Genomic DNA, 14,550 nt, shown 5'->3' with positions numbered 1-14,550 from the left:
CACATTTTAATTGGTAATATACATACTACAAGTTAAAATTTTGAGTAAAGCCACTCATCTTCATCCTTAGTTGTAAATGGCACAGATTTATTTTTCTTGGTTTTCCAGTGTTATTTGTAATCATTTACAACAAATTCCTTATATTAGAAATTGGCATATAAGTAATTTCAGTTGGGAAAAGATTAACTTGTTGATATTTGCATGGATAGAACTGTATTTCTAATACTAATTGGTAATTACAAAGTTAATACACATGGTATTTATACAACTTTAGTGTTTAGTGAGGGTGGGTGTAACATAATTTAAATGTGCTTCTTTTATGATATTTTAAGATATTTTTCCAAACCAAGAGAAGACAACTTCATTTCTTTAGCACTTAAAGTGTAGGTTCTTCCTGTAGCAGCTGTTGGATTCGCTGTTTGTAAAAGAGTATTTCCTGGGACATCTAATATATCTCTTGGTTGTGGATAGTAAAAGGACTGGGTGTAAAAAATTTATTTGGTACATGTCATTGTATTTTTATTCAACGCATCCTAGCCACCAAGAGTCTTCATATGCTACTGTCACAAAACCAGCAGCAATATTTTCCGTATGTGACAGTGTTATTTGGTTCAGTGTTGTCACATATTCAAGAGACTCATCCAGACTAAAATGATAAGCCTTGATAATAATTTGACTCTCTCTGCAGGGTTTATATGAGTGAAACTTTTGTGTTTCCACAATCGCTTTTAATTCACTAAACCGAGGAAGTAAGAATTCTTTGGTCAGTTCATAGTCATCTGTTGTGCAATATTCAAAGTCAATGTTTTTTATGTTTTCCATGGCAAATACAAAAAGTGATTTGGATGTTAAGATTTGTTGATCATACGGCCTTTGTAAGCTGGCTTTAGCAGCTAACCGCTTAACAGTTCCGCCAAGGCCATCCCATGCACTCTTGCCATGGGATGTTGCAAAGAACTCCCACCCTGCCTCAACTTCAATATCAGTTTTATGCAAACACAAATTAAGGAAGTTTTTCTGATTTTTATATAGTGCAGCGCTGCCATCAGAAAAGTAAGTAATCTTTTTGAGTGCAAAAGGCAATGTTTGCTTTATGATTTCTAGCAGTTTTTTCTGGAAGACATAGAAAATGACTGTATTATGTTTCAGGCAATCTGATATGAAGACATACTGCAGATGTTTTAGTTTTCCCTCCCATTTATAATATATGATGAAAGGATGCAGTGTAGCTTGGATGGTAGTCCAGTGGAATGATTGTATTTCATCTTGTACTACGAAAGGGTAGTTTTCTGCAAAATCACAGTTGATTACTACACGACCTTCAGTTAAATTGTCCTTGATTTCGCTGTAGTATTCTTTCTGCTGACTAGCTTAAATGAGTGAATTTTTACTTTCATTAGAGTGTCCAAAAACTCATCCATAAAGTCATCAGTACTTTTTACTACACTTTCCATCAAACACCTATCTACAGTTACCCACTTTTTGTAGGTAACTTCATCAATCATATCGTCAGTGAACTTTGCATTCAATAGATTTTTAAGTCTAGAGACACCAGGACATTCTTTACAAATATCCATAAAACATTGTTGCGGTGGTGGATTGCACATCATCTTGACTAGGCAGGAATGATAAGATTTCAAAGCAGTTTTATCTCCATCCAAAACAAAATTTTGCATCTTAGCACCATTCATCATTAGCTTAATGTTTCGGTGTAAGGTACACACACACAAACAGTATGTGTGCCACTTCTTCCAGCCAGGATACAGTTCCTTGGTCTTAATTCGCAAAACTTGAAAAACCCAATTTTGTTTGCGAGGATCTTTTCCTTAAATAACTGGTATATTTCTTGCAAATTTGTCAACACTAGCCTCGTTTGAACCTGGATCTTTCCATCTTTATTTCTTATGGCCACACAATCTTTTTTTCCCTGGCATCATTCTACTAACGTCGTCAGAATTGTAGAAGTCTTTTACACAGTCAACAGTATTCTCATGTAGAGTTCTTCCAGGTTTAGGATTAGGATTTGACAAAATTCCTTTTTCTTTTACTAACAGTTTTACTGCACGAGCCATGTAGTTTGTCACTCCAAATTCTTCTTCTATTTTCTGACAGTTTCAACTCATGGGTAAGATAGACAAAATTATCATGTTTTCACTTCTTTTTGTTGTTTGAGCAAACTTTTCTTTTAACTGTTGAATAATCTCAGATTTATCTTTGGAATGTTCAGTAATAACTTCTTCAGGGCTCAAATCTGGTAGTAAGTTCTTTTCTAAGCTAGACTTTATTTTATCAAGTTTTTTCTTTGTATAGGTAGGCACAGCATACTTTTTCTTCTTTAGTGGTGACTCACCAATGAGTTCCAGTGACTTGTTCAAATAGTCTATGGAAGATTGAGGATCAATAAAAGAATTGTTTACATTTTTGCTACTGCAAGATAAAACTACTACTTCTGTTTTGTGTTTGTCACTAACCTTTTTCCTACATACGTCACATATTTTCATTTTTTTTTTTTTTTTTTTTTATTCTGGATTTACAATGTGAGTACATTTTTCCAGCACCTATTCTAGATTACAGTAAATCACTAATTATTGTTCTCCACTCTTCTCTATTTGTCCATAAATCTTCAGGAATGTTGTTCTTCCTCATTGCTGACTGAACTCCCTGTATCCATGTATCAGGTGGTCGTCCCCTTTTTCTTCTTCCAATTGGTACCCAGTCGATTATGCATTTTGGTATCCTTTCCTGTTCCATTCGTCTGATGTGTCCATACCATTTAAGTTGTTTGTGCTCGATGAAATCAATAATTGAATTTTTACATTTCATCTTGTCTCTGATTACTTCATTTCTTATTCTTTCTCGTCTTGATATTCTTGCTGAACGTCTCCAGAAATCCATTTCTGTGGCTAATAATTATGATTTCAGTTGCCATTTTGTTGTCCACACTTCTGAACCATATGTAATAATGCTCCTAACTATTGTTTTAAAAATCCTTATTTTGTTATCAGTTGTTATGTGTTTGTCCCAGAGAATTCCATTCAATAAAGAGATTGTCGTCTTTCCAGAATTTATTCTTGATCTAATTTCTTTGTCCTGTTACCCATCATTTGTAATTTTCACACCTAAATATTTATATTCCTCAGTAGCTGTCATTGTTCCCATTCCTTCTTCTAATATTAAGTCTCCATTCACTCCACCAATTACCATGTACTTTGTTTTATTCATGTTTACATTTAGACCTGATTTTTTATATTCTTGAATCAATTTTCTGGTCATATACTCTATGTCCTCATAGTCTTGGGCTATAATCAGTTGGTCATCTGCAAATTGTAACGAGTATATTGTTCTATCATTTATTGGTATACCCATCGCGTGACATTTTTTTCTTCCAATTCTGTAAAGTTACTTCTGTATATATTTTATACAATGTAGGTGAGATGCTACATCCTTGACGTAATCCTTTTGTGACTTGGAATCCATGTGATAGATATTTACCAATTTTTATTTTTGAAATAGAATTTTTATATAAATTTTGAATTGCTTTAATTATTCTTGGATTTATTCCTATTGATATTAAAGCTTTCCATAAACTGGATAAAGGCACACTATCATAGGCTTTTTCTATATCTATGAATACTAAATGTATAGGTTGTGCCCGAACCTTTTTTTTTTTCAATAATTTGTTGTAGACAAAAGACATGATCAATTGTTGATCTTCCAGCTCTAAAACCTGCTTGTTCTTCAGCCTCCTTTTCTTTGTATTCTTGTTCTAACAAATATTTAATAATTCTTCCATATAATCTACTGAAGGTATTGGTCACTGTTATTCCCCTATAATTTTTACATTCATCTTTCGCTCCTTTTTCATGCCACTAATGATTCCTGAGTCTAGAGAGCACATCCAGTCTGTTACATTTCTTAGTGATTGTACACGGACTTTCTTATGTTCTACTTTAGAAGGGTTACAACATTTAGCAGCAATAATTGCCCAGTTCTTCTGAGATGCCATTTCTGTAAGGTAACAAATTCTACTATCAAAAAGTATATATATATATATATATATATATATATATATATATGAAAACAAAGATGATGTGACTTACCAAATGAAAGTGCTGGCAGGTCGACAGACACACAAACAAACACAAACATACACACAAAATTCAAGCTTTCGCAACAAACTGTTGCCTCATCAGGAAAGAGGGAAGGAGAGGGAAAGACGAAAGGATGTGGGTTTTAAGGGAGAGGGTAAGGAGTCATTCCAATCCCGGGAGCGGAAAGACTTACCTTAGGGGGAAAAAAGGACGGGTATACACTCGCACACACACACGTATCCATCCACACATACACAGACACAAATGTCTGCTTGTGTCTGTGTCTGTGTATGTGTGGATGGATATGTGTGTGTGTGCGAGTGTATACCTGTCCTTTTTTCCCCCTAAGGTAAGTCTTTCCGCTCCCGGGATTGGAATGACTCCTTACCCTCTCCCTTAAAACCCATATCCTTTTCTTTCCTTCTCCTTCCCTCTTTCCTAACGAGGCAACCATTGGTTGCGAAAGCTAGAATTTTGTGTGTATGTTTGTGTTTGTTTGTGTGTCTATCGACCTGCCAGCGCTTTTGTTTGGTAAGTTTCATCATCTTTCTTTTTAGATATATTTTTCCCACGTGGAATGTTTCCCTCTATATATATATATATATATATATATATATATATATATAGAGGGAAACATTCCACGTGGGAAAAATATATCTAAAAAGAATTTCCTCTCCAACCTCAACTCCTTTGGTTCCATCAGTTTCACCTGGTCCTACTCCAAATCCCATGCCACTTTCCTTGACGTTGACCTCCACCTGTCCAATGGCCAACTTCACACGTCCGTCCACATCAAACCCACCAACAAGCAACAGTACCTCCATTATGACAGCTGCCACCCATTCCACATCAAACGGTCCCTTCCCTACAGCCTAGGTCTTCGTGGCAAACGAATCTGCTCCAGTCCGGAATCCCTGAAACATTACACCAACAACCTGAAAACAGCTTTCGCATCCCGCAACTACCCTCCCGACCTGGTACAGAAGCAAGTAACCAGAGCCACTTCCTCGTCCCCTCAAACCCAGAATCGCCCACAGAAGAACCACAATAGTGCCCCACTTGTGACAGGATACTTTCCGGGACTGGACCAGACTCTGAATGTGGCTCTCCAGCAGGGATACGATTTCCTCAAATCCTGCCCTGAAATGAGATCCATCCTTCATGAAATCCTCCCCACTCCGCCAAGAGTGTCTTTCCGCCGTCCACCTAACCTTCGTAACCTGTTAGTTCATCCCTATGAAATCCCCAAACCACCTTCCCTACCCTCTGGCTCCTATCCTTGTAACCGCCCCCGATGCAAAACCTGTCCCATGCACCCTCCCACCACCACCTACTCCAGTCCTGTAACCCGGAAGGTGTACACGATCAGAGGCAGAGCCACGTGTGAAAGCACCCACGTGATTTACCAACTGACCTGCCTACACTGTGATGCATTCTATGTGGGAATGACCAGCAACAAACTGTCCATTCGCAGGAATGGACACAGGCAGACAGTGTTTGTTGGTAATGAGGATCACCCTGTGGCTAAACATGCCTTGGTGCACAGCCAGCACATCTTGGCTCAGTGTTACACCGTCCGGGTTATCTGGATACTTCCCACCAACACCAACCTATCCGAACTCCGGAGATGGGAACTTGCCCTTCAGTATATCCTCTCTTCTCGTCATCCGCCAGGCCTCAATCTCCGCTAATTTCAAGTTGCCGCCACTCATACCTCACCTGTCTTTCAACAAGTTCTTTGCCTCTACACTTCTGCCTCGACTGACATCTCTGCCCAAACTCTTTGTCTTTAAATGTGTCTGCTTGTGTCTGTATGTGTGGATGGATATGTGTGTGTGTGCGAGTGTATACCTGTCCTTTTTTCCCCCTAAGGTAAGTCTTTCCGCTCCCGGGATTGGAATGACTCCTTACCCTCTCCCTTAAAACCCACTTCCTTTCGTCTTCCCCTCTCCTTCCCTCTTTCCTGATGAGGCAACAGTTTGTTGCGAAAGCTTGAATCTTGTGTGTATGTTTGTGTTTGTTTGTGTGTCTATCGACCTGCCAGCGCTTTTGTTCGGTAAGTCACCTCATCTTTGTTTTATATATATATATATATATATATATATATATATATATATATATATATATATATATATATATATATATATATATATAGACACACACACACACACACACACACACACACACACAACTTAAATAACTACTTTTCTGTTATTTGGAACATTCTAGAAAAAATAAATATAGTAAATAATCGTATTTTATGATGTTTGATATATTACCACATACATGGCACGGCGTACACTAAGACTACACCGCTCTATACTAGATCACTTGGACAACTTAACACTAAAACACAGTACAATATAGAGCACTCATAAGTTTTTTTGCTATGATATTTCATACACATTTTAATGTAGGGTCGAGGCCCCACTTACGACCACATTAATTACATGTTTTTAGGTTTTATCATGTTTAACTTGTAGGAAATGAAAATGTAATACTTAATCTTACCTCTCAATAAATTAAGTTTCTTCTGATGCTTTGTACTACATGTAGAATACAAAAAAACAGATTGTGTGTTGCTTAAAGAAAAACACTACATAACTTCTGCAACACAGATATTTTCATTAAATGGTGGCTTCAAACAAGACCAACAAAAAAATGTTTCTATAGACAATTGAATAGCACATTTCATATTGCTTGTTATAATCTATGGTAGGATTGGCTGGTATTCCAAAGGAGCTTAAAATTGCGCCCGTTACGTCAAAGTGGCCATAAGTGGGGTAGTGGCCAAAACAAGAGCCTTGACCCTATATGAAAATCTCATGTTTTTTAATAATAAAAAGTGAATGTCGTATAAAATCGTAAGATTCTTAAATTATTATGTTTTTATATATTTTATTCTCGCATTAAAATATCATTTAATGAATTAACAAACAATAAGAAGATAATGTTGCATAAAAAGACTAACATAACAATTTAAGTTTGTTAGAATTACATAGGCCTACCTTAGTATTCATAGCCTAGAAATAGTCTGCTTTTCACGTCACTAGTGTGTATTGCGGTAGTAAATTATTATTTTATACAAGAACCCATTGAGATCCCATCTTGAAATTTTGCATGCATGTAGTCAGTCAGACTGGACAAATACAATTTTTATAAAAAAAAAGTCTGAGGGTACATATTTTGGAAATTTCAAAAAATGTTGATGGTTTTTTTTTTTTAAATAGTTTAAAATATCAAGATTTAGGTAGCATAGTCATGTTACATATCAAATTGAAGGGAATTTTTAGAGCAAAACAATAGTGCAAGTTTGAGCTCTCTAGGTTGTATGGTTTTTGAGCTACAGCATTTTAAAACAATCATCGATTGATCAAAAACAGAGGTTTTTTTATTTTTAAACCCTAGAAACTCAAAAACAAAAGGTCAGAAAAATTTGAAATTTGAAATTTAAAATTTAAACTAGTGTTAGTGGGTACATTACCTGAAAAAAATTCATCCAAATCTGAGATATCAAGGTTCAGACTATTAGTTGATTTGAGATGGAATGATGCCCAGTCATAACTTATTTAAGAATATTTGGATCATTCTGAACTTCACTCTTCAAGTCACAGCAAACATTCACATGGACTGTGCTCCAGAACGTTATTGTTTTGTCAGAAATTTGGTCGGTGGTCCTTCGATGATCTTCATCAGTTAAACATTTAATTGTGGGAATGGTTTTTGTCAGTTTTTGTGGTCAAAGGATGATTGGGACGTGGCGTGTTTTCAGTTGACATGATGAAAGATATAAAATGCAAAAACATTGGTGGACCTGTGATTTTCCCCAAAGCGTTACTATTGAAGACATGCTGAAGCATCCCAATAGTCTTGGCTGCAATTTTTCTTAACAGAAAATAAAATTTCACACCGACTTTTTGCTCCGTCCTATCAGCCATGTCATTAATTGGTGAAAGGTTGAAATAGATACACAAACAACACAGCACTGCAAACAAACCACTTAACTTCGACTGACCCAACCCTTACTGAGTGATGTGGGAGATCCAAACTAGCACCACAGCATGTAACTAGAAAGTGTGTGTGTGCAATAGTATGATTCCGGTTATTTTTGGGTCCCCCTTCATATGAAATGTTCTGTCTTAGATTGACTGCATCTTCAGTACACTTCAGTTGCTCTCTAATGATGTATTTTATTGATTTTAAAGTAACCAAAGGCAACACACGGAGAATGTGAAAAATTTTAGAAATATATTACCGAATACTTAAATAATGAGGACAGTGTACCTTCCCAAGACGAAAAACATATACATTTGAAGAGCGGCGAATCGAAGTAGGGAGTAAGATGAGGATCAAATCTTCCCCCACCACAACCACGACCACGACAGCATCGTTGCCGCTACGAGTATCTGTTCTATGTCTTACCTCAATGTTCTTTCAGCTCAAAAAGGTTTTAGTGCCACAGAGATGAATCACACATTTTTTAAAGCTACCAGGTCTGGAATTTTTACTGTGGTTTACTCTCCGTTGGATCCACTCCTCATGTGTCAGTTTCTTTATTATTATTGTTATTATTATTATGTGCGTATGGACCCTTTTGTATCACGCATTGCATTTATTATTTGCCTTTCTAATAGCCCATATAGCTTTCATTCTTTCGCTCTGTTTTTTCTTCCTTTCTTCTGACCACTTGGCCCCTGATCATTTAGGGACTTCATTCTCTGGCTTTACTACCCATTTATTTACCTTCTGACAGTAAAGTTTCCTGTCTAGTATGTCCGATGTTCCTACCTGTGACTTTTCCAAGTCAAATATGACTTCTTCTATCCATGGAATGTTCTTCAGTTTCGCAGTGTATGTCAAAATCTTGTGAGTTTGTCTTGAAGATAGGAGTCTATGAATGTGTCCATAGAATTTCAGCCTTCATTTCCTGATATCTGCAGCAGGGTTGGACGGTTCTTCTGTTGCTTTGCGCAATTTGAGTCTATACCCGTCTTCTGTTTTATCTGGTCACAGCATTTTCCTCATGAGCTTTCTTTCCTCCTTGAAGATGTTATCCAGATCGTCTTTTCTATTAAGTACCAAGGTTTTGCTCATGTACAGCACTTGAGGTTTAATCACTGTATTATAATGTTTGATCTTTGTATGAATGGACAGACACTTCTTGTTGTAGATTTCACGTGTTCTCCCATATGCTCGTTTGAGCTTTTGTAACCGAACTTTCTGTGCTTCCTTTTCCAACCTTCTTGGTTCTATGATCTCACTGAGGTATTTAAAGTGTGCAACTCGTTTGATCTGCCCATATTTTGTGTTCAGTTCCTGAATGTCGAATTTAGTGCAAATGAACTTGGTCTTCTCAAATGAAATTTGTAGTTTTTTTCTCAGCGCATTCCTTGAGGATTTCAGTCTGTTTGATTGCTGTATTTTCGGGTTTTCTATTTTTTCTCACATTCTCGGGTGGCTTTATCCAGAACAAGATTGAAGAGCAGTGGTGACAATCCATCGCCTTGTCGCACTCTTGTCTTATATCTCAAAGGGCTCTGACAATTTGCCCATGAATTTCACTTTTAACTTCGTGCCCATGAGTGTTTCCTTGATGAGTCTTAATGTCTTTTGATGAAGTCCTTGTTCTTCTAAGATGTTAAAGAGTGGCTGTCGATCGACCGAATCATATACCTTCTTCAAGTCGATGAACATATCGCTGTTCTTGTGTCTTGTTTGAAGAAGGCATGCATACAGAATTTTGTAGGTGACTTCAAGGAGAGAAATCCCTCTGTAGTTATTGACACCTGTTCTTCTTGTGTAACCGATGGATGAGTGCACACTTCCATTCTTCAGGTACCTTTTCCGTTTTCCGGATGTCTTATGAAGATTTGTGTGAGCTCCTCAAATGTATTTGGGCCTATGTTCTTCGATAGTTCTGTAACTATACCATCTTCTCCAGACCCCCTGTTACTATTGAGTCTGAAGATGTGTCCACGGATTTCTTTTTCGGTAGGTGGTGGAGATTCTGAGTTTACTTGTGCAGGAGTCTCTTTGGGCCATGTTGATGTAGGCTCCTGGAAATTCAGTAGCTCTGAGAGATATCGAGCCAATTCTCTACAATTATCTTGCTTGGCCAGCGCGAGTTTGCTGTCTGGTTTTCGGAAACATAAGTTCTGAGGAGTGTATCCTCAAATCCTCCCTCTCAGCATCCTATAAAAGTGTCTAGTATTGTGATCTCGGAAGTCTTTTTCTATTGAGTTCAACTGATCCTTCGTGTGCCTCCTAATTTGTCTGATAATTTTTGAGGCTTTCTTTCTGTAAGGTAATTTTGTTGACTTTCCAGTGACTTCTTAGAGTTATATTTCTGGAAAGCACTTTCCTTTTTATTGTTATTTTTTTGTCACTGTTGCACTGGCTTTTTTGTTAACAATCTCTAGTTTTGAACGCATCCGATAATTATCTAACCGTTGCCACACCGCATGTTGGCAGTTTTCCCTGCATCAAGCACTTAACAGTTGACTGTATCCCTGACACAAGTCTTAATCAGATGTGGAATTCCAACATTGGATTGACAGAAGGATCTGCAGTTGATTGATTCTAAAATTATTAATGTAATAACATTAATTTATTCGTAGCAGATCACAGGTGTTCAGTTTTAGAAATTCTGTTTTCTTAATATAACTGCGTACTATAATTTTGTACTGCCTGTCTTTCAAGTACCTGATATTTTGCACTTTTATTACATCTCTTTTTGCCTGTTGATCCCACAAACAAGGAGATATGTTTAGAGTTCCAAGAATTAGACACACACATCACATTGTGTGACTACAGTCACCACTGTTATGTGCATGGTCAGGATGTTCACGAGCTGTGTGCCACTATGGATGACCGTATCTTTGTGGGCAGTCAGATATTGTAGCCACATGGTGGAACAAAATAACCGCCAGTAAGCTCCAAATACTATCAAATAACTCAATATCAAGTTATGGAACTCAATTCGAATGAACTCAGTGCTGCTCTACTCACACTGTAACAAATTTGCTTGATCGTCTAACTGCTTGGATCATCTATAGTGAGTTCAATGATGGATGTATGGTAGCATAGCGCCTTCTGGCTCATTATTCAACTCCACAAATGCATTGTCCACCCTGAGGCGACAAATATTGTAACACGGTCATGAAAAGAGACTAAAAACTGACTGCATAATCTGCTGAAAGTTTGTTCTACACACTTGGTCTTGTTTTGTGAGATAAATTAGATATACTGTTCTGTATTTTCAAATAGAAAAGTCTAAAAAACTGCCACCAAGTCTGTGCTAAACAAGTGCACATTTTATGGTACTGAAGTTAATATTCTTTTATTCCCTTCTGATTCAGCTGTTTCATATGAAGTACTGTCACTAACTGTTAGTATCCATAGTGGCCCAGTGACTTCTCAGTTAAAGTCACAACAAAAGTCAGTTTACTGACAATCATGTTATTGCATAACATTCAGTGATCAGTCAAGTTTGCCAAAATACTTATTTCATTCTAATTGATTTAGTGTCTTGAAGCGAAGTCGACATACTATGCCACATGATGTTATGTAGTAAGAAAGGTAAATTTTCACTTTTGTTTTCAACAGTCAGAAAAATCGATCAAATCGTTTATTAATGGTAATTCCATTTTGTTCTATCCACTATAACACTGGGACCCAAGAATATGTTACTGAAATTTTCAGAGCCTCTGGAGAGACATCCTTTCTAAGTCAGAGATAGATCCCGACTCCTACACATTTCATCTACAGTTCCAGAACAAAAGGCTGTGTTCACGTCCTGATTGCTGAGACACACTTCAGCCACTGAGTGTTGTAGCTGTTCTCATATAACTAGGTAGATAACCACCTTGATCTGTCATAAGCCTTTAATAAATCCTCATAACCTTCGAAAATATAATCTCTAAAAATTCCGTACAAACTTTAACTAATGACAGTTTTATATGCCTGAAAGGCTGGCGTATGTATATTACTTTCTCAATATAAATACCAGATATGCATTTAATTTTGTGTAAAGCAAAAGTCAATGGCTTGTGTTTCTCTCAAATTGTGGCTGGTTTGGGGTTATCACTCACATTCAATTGCATTAGATAAATCCTGGCTCAAGGTGCAAATCTGCCATTTGAGAAATGGCTCCATTAGCCACCTTTAAACAGTGCAAAAAGGAGGCTTGACTGAAGTGTGCAAAAGAACGTATGTCACAGACCATTGAATGGAACAAGATAATTTTCAGTGATGAGAAGTAGTTTAATTTGGATGAGCCAGATGGTTTTTAGTATTACTGGTATGATCTGAGTACAGAAGAACATGTTTGAAAGGGTAGGAACTTCGGCAGTGGCAGCATTACGATCTGGGTAGCATTTTATGCTGAAGGCAAGTCCAACGTAGCAAGGCTGCACCCTGAAATGAAATCCGATGATTATAAAGGAATGCTGGATATTGAACTGGTTCTTGTGTATGAGGAATTTGACGATGATAAATTACTGTTCCAGTGCGATAACACTGGAATTCACAGGTCTGCCAAGAAAAAGTTGTGGTTTCAAGACAAAGAAATCCCATGTCTGAGATGACCATCAAGAAGTCCCAAATTTAAATCCTATTGGGAATGTGCGGTGTTTCCTAGCACAATGTGTGTATCTCAGTGGACTACAGTTTGAGAGAGTGACCAGACTGAAAACTCCAGTTCGGATGGAGTGGACCTCAAACTTGGAAGAAGAAATCACTGCCCTTATACATTTGATGCCTAAGAGGATTTTCGCTCTTATTAAGAACAATGATGGTTTGACTAAACACTAGGTCATAGTAGTGATGGATTTACTGTATATGTTTGGTTATTCTGACAATAATTATAAGTGCCTTTATATCAATTTCCAACTTCAAGATTGTCTTAGTTCTTTAAATGTCTTTATGTGCCAATGCCAATGGAAAACAAGAATGTATTTTTCTTACTTTGTTGTAAACTGTATGGGACAATTGTTTGCAATACCAAATATGAGAATAAATACTTTTTACCACAAGTGGCAACATGCTTTTACACTAATTTCGACCATTGTATTGTTCTGCATCTTGTAGTGTGTGCAGTTGACATGAGGGAAGCCAGGGCACGTGGAGAATGAATCTTAAAATGCTATTAAGTATGGGAGGAAAAGAACAAAAATTATAGAACTGGCTATAACAGTTACCATCCAAGGAAAAAAAAAATTGTCTGTAAAATCATTCTGCTCACTTGCTGTACTAGGACTTACTTCTTCTTCGTGTATATGTAAAACTCTCAGAAAATTTAACAAACAGCCTTTCTGTGCAATGTGCCGTACTAACATGGTGTTATATGTATCGATAACAGTGTGATCGTGTTCTGCCAAATGCACTCCAAAATAAGTTTTGCTCTATGAACCTTCTTCCAATTATTCATCACTTCTGACTAACATACACCTTTTCCCAGTCTTATATATTCATCTACCCGTACATAAATACTCTTTGAATCCTTCTTGAAGATTGTGGCAGAATGTATTTAAAATGAGACCATATTTGGGTTTCTTTGCATTACATTCGTGTATGGAGCATAGGAAGAATGGCTATACAAGTAATAAATAGGGGGCTGAGGAATAGCTTCACATTCTTCACTCAGTACTACTTCTTGAAATTTTGTGAGTAAACTTTTGTGGGATAATTTGTGTGTTATCTTCAGGTTTTCCAACATTCCTGCACCTCTCTCCCATGAGTCAAATGTGTAACTATTTGTGCTGCCCTTCTTTGTATAGATTTGATATCCCCCTGTAGTTCTATTTGGGATGGGTCCTGCACACTTCCGTAGATTTCTGTGATGGGGCATATTAGTGTTTTTAAGCAGTCTCTTTTGTAGACTGGCTGCATTTTTACAGTTTTCCTGCCAGTGAACTGAAATCTGCCACCTGATTTACCAATGACTGAGCATATGTGATTGTTCCATTCCATGTTCTTAAAAACTGTTGCTCTCTGGTATTTGTAAGAGTCTACTGATTGCAGCTGTAACTTACTAGTATTTTAGTTGCAGGATACTACTTTTCTCCATTTGTTAAAATGTAATCTCTAAAAATTCCGTACAAACTTTAAGCAAGTTGCAAATTCTTGGACAAGTTTGAAATCTATTCGAGGTCTGATTGAATATTTTTGCAGCCTGATTTCAGATAGTTACCTCATTATTTGTAACTGCATTGTGTGTAGTCTGGAGCTGCTTTTAATATTTGCTGCCAGATCATTAATATAAAATATAAACAAGGGTCCGTACACACTTCTTCCAGCATGACTGAAGTTACTTCTACTTTTGTTAATGACTCTGCATCCAATATAACATTCCTTGCTTTCCTAATAAGAAATCCTCAACTCGATCACAATTTTATTGATACTCCACATGCAATCATACTTTTGTTAATGAATGTTGATCTGGTGCCAAGTCAGAAACTTT

The sequence above is a fragment of the Schistocerca piceifrons genome, chromosome 10 (assembly GCF_021461385.2).
Source record: "Schistocerca piceifrons isolate TAMUIC-IGC-003096 chromosome 10, iqSchPice1.1, whole genome shotgun sequence".
NCBI classification, from domain to species: Eukaryota; Metazoa; Arthropoda; class Insecta; order Orthoptera; family Acrididae; genus Schistocerca; species Schistocerca piceifrons.
This window is presented reverse-complemented; position numbering follows the sequence as displayed.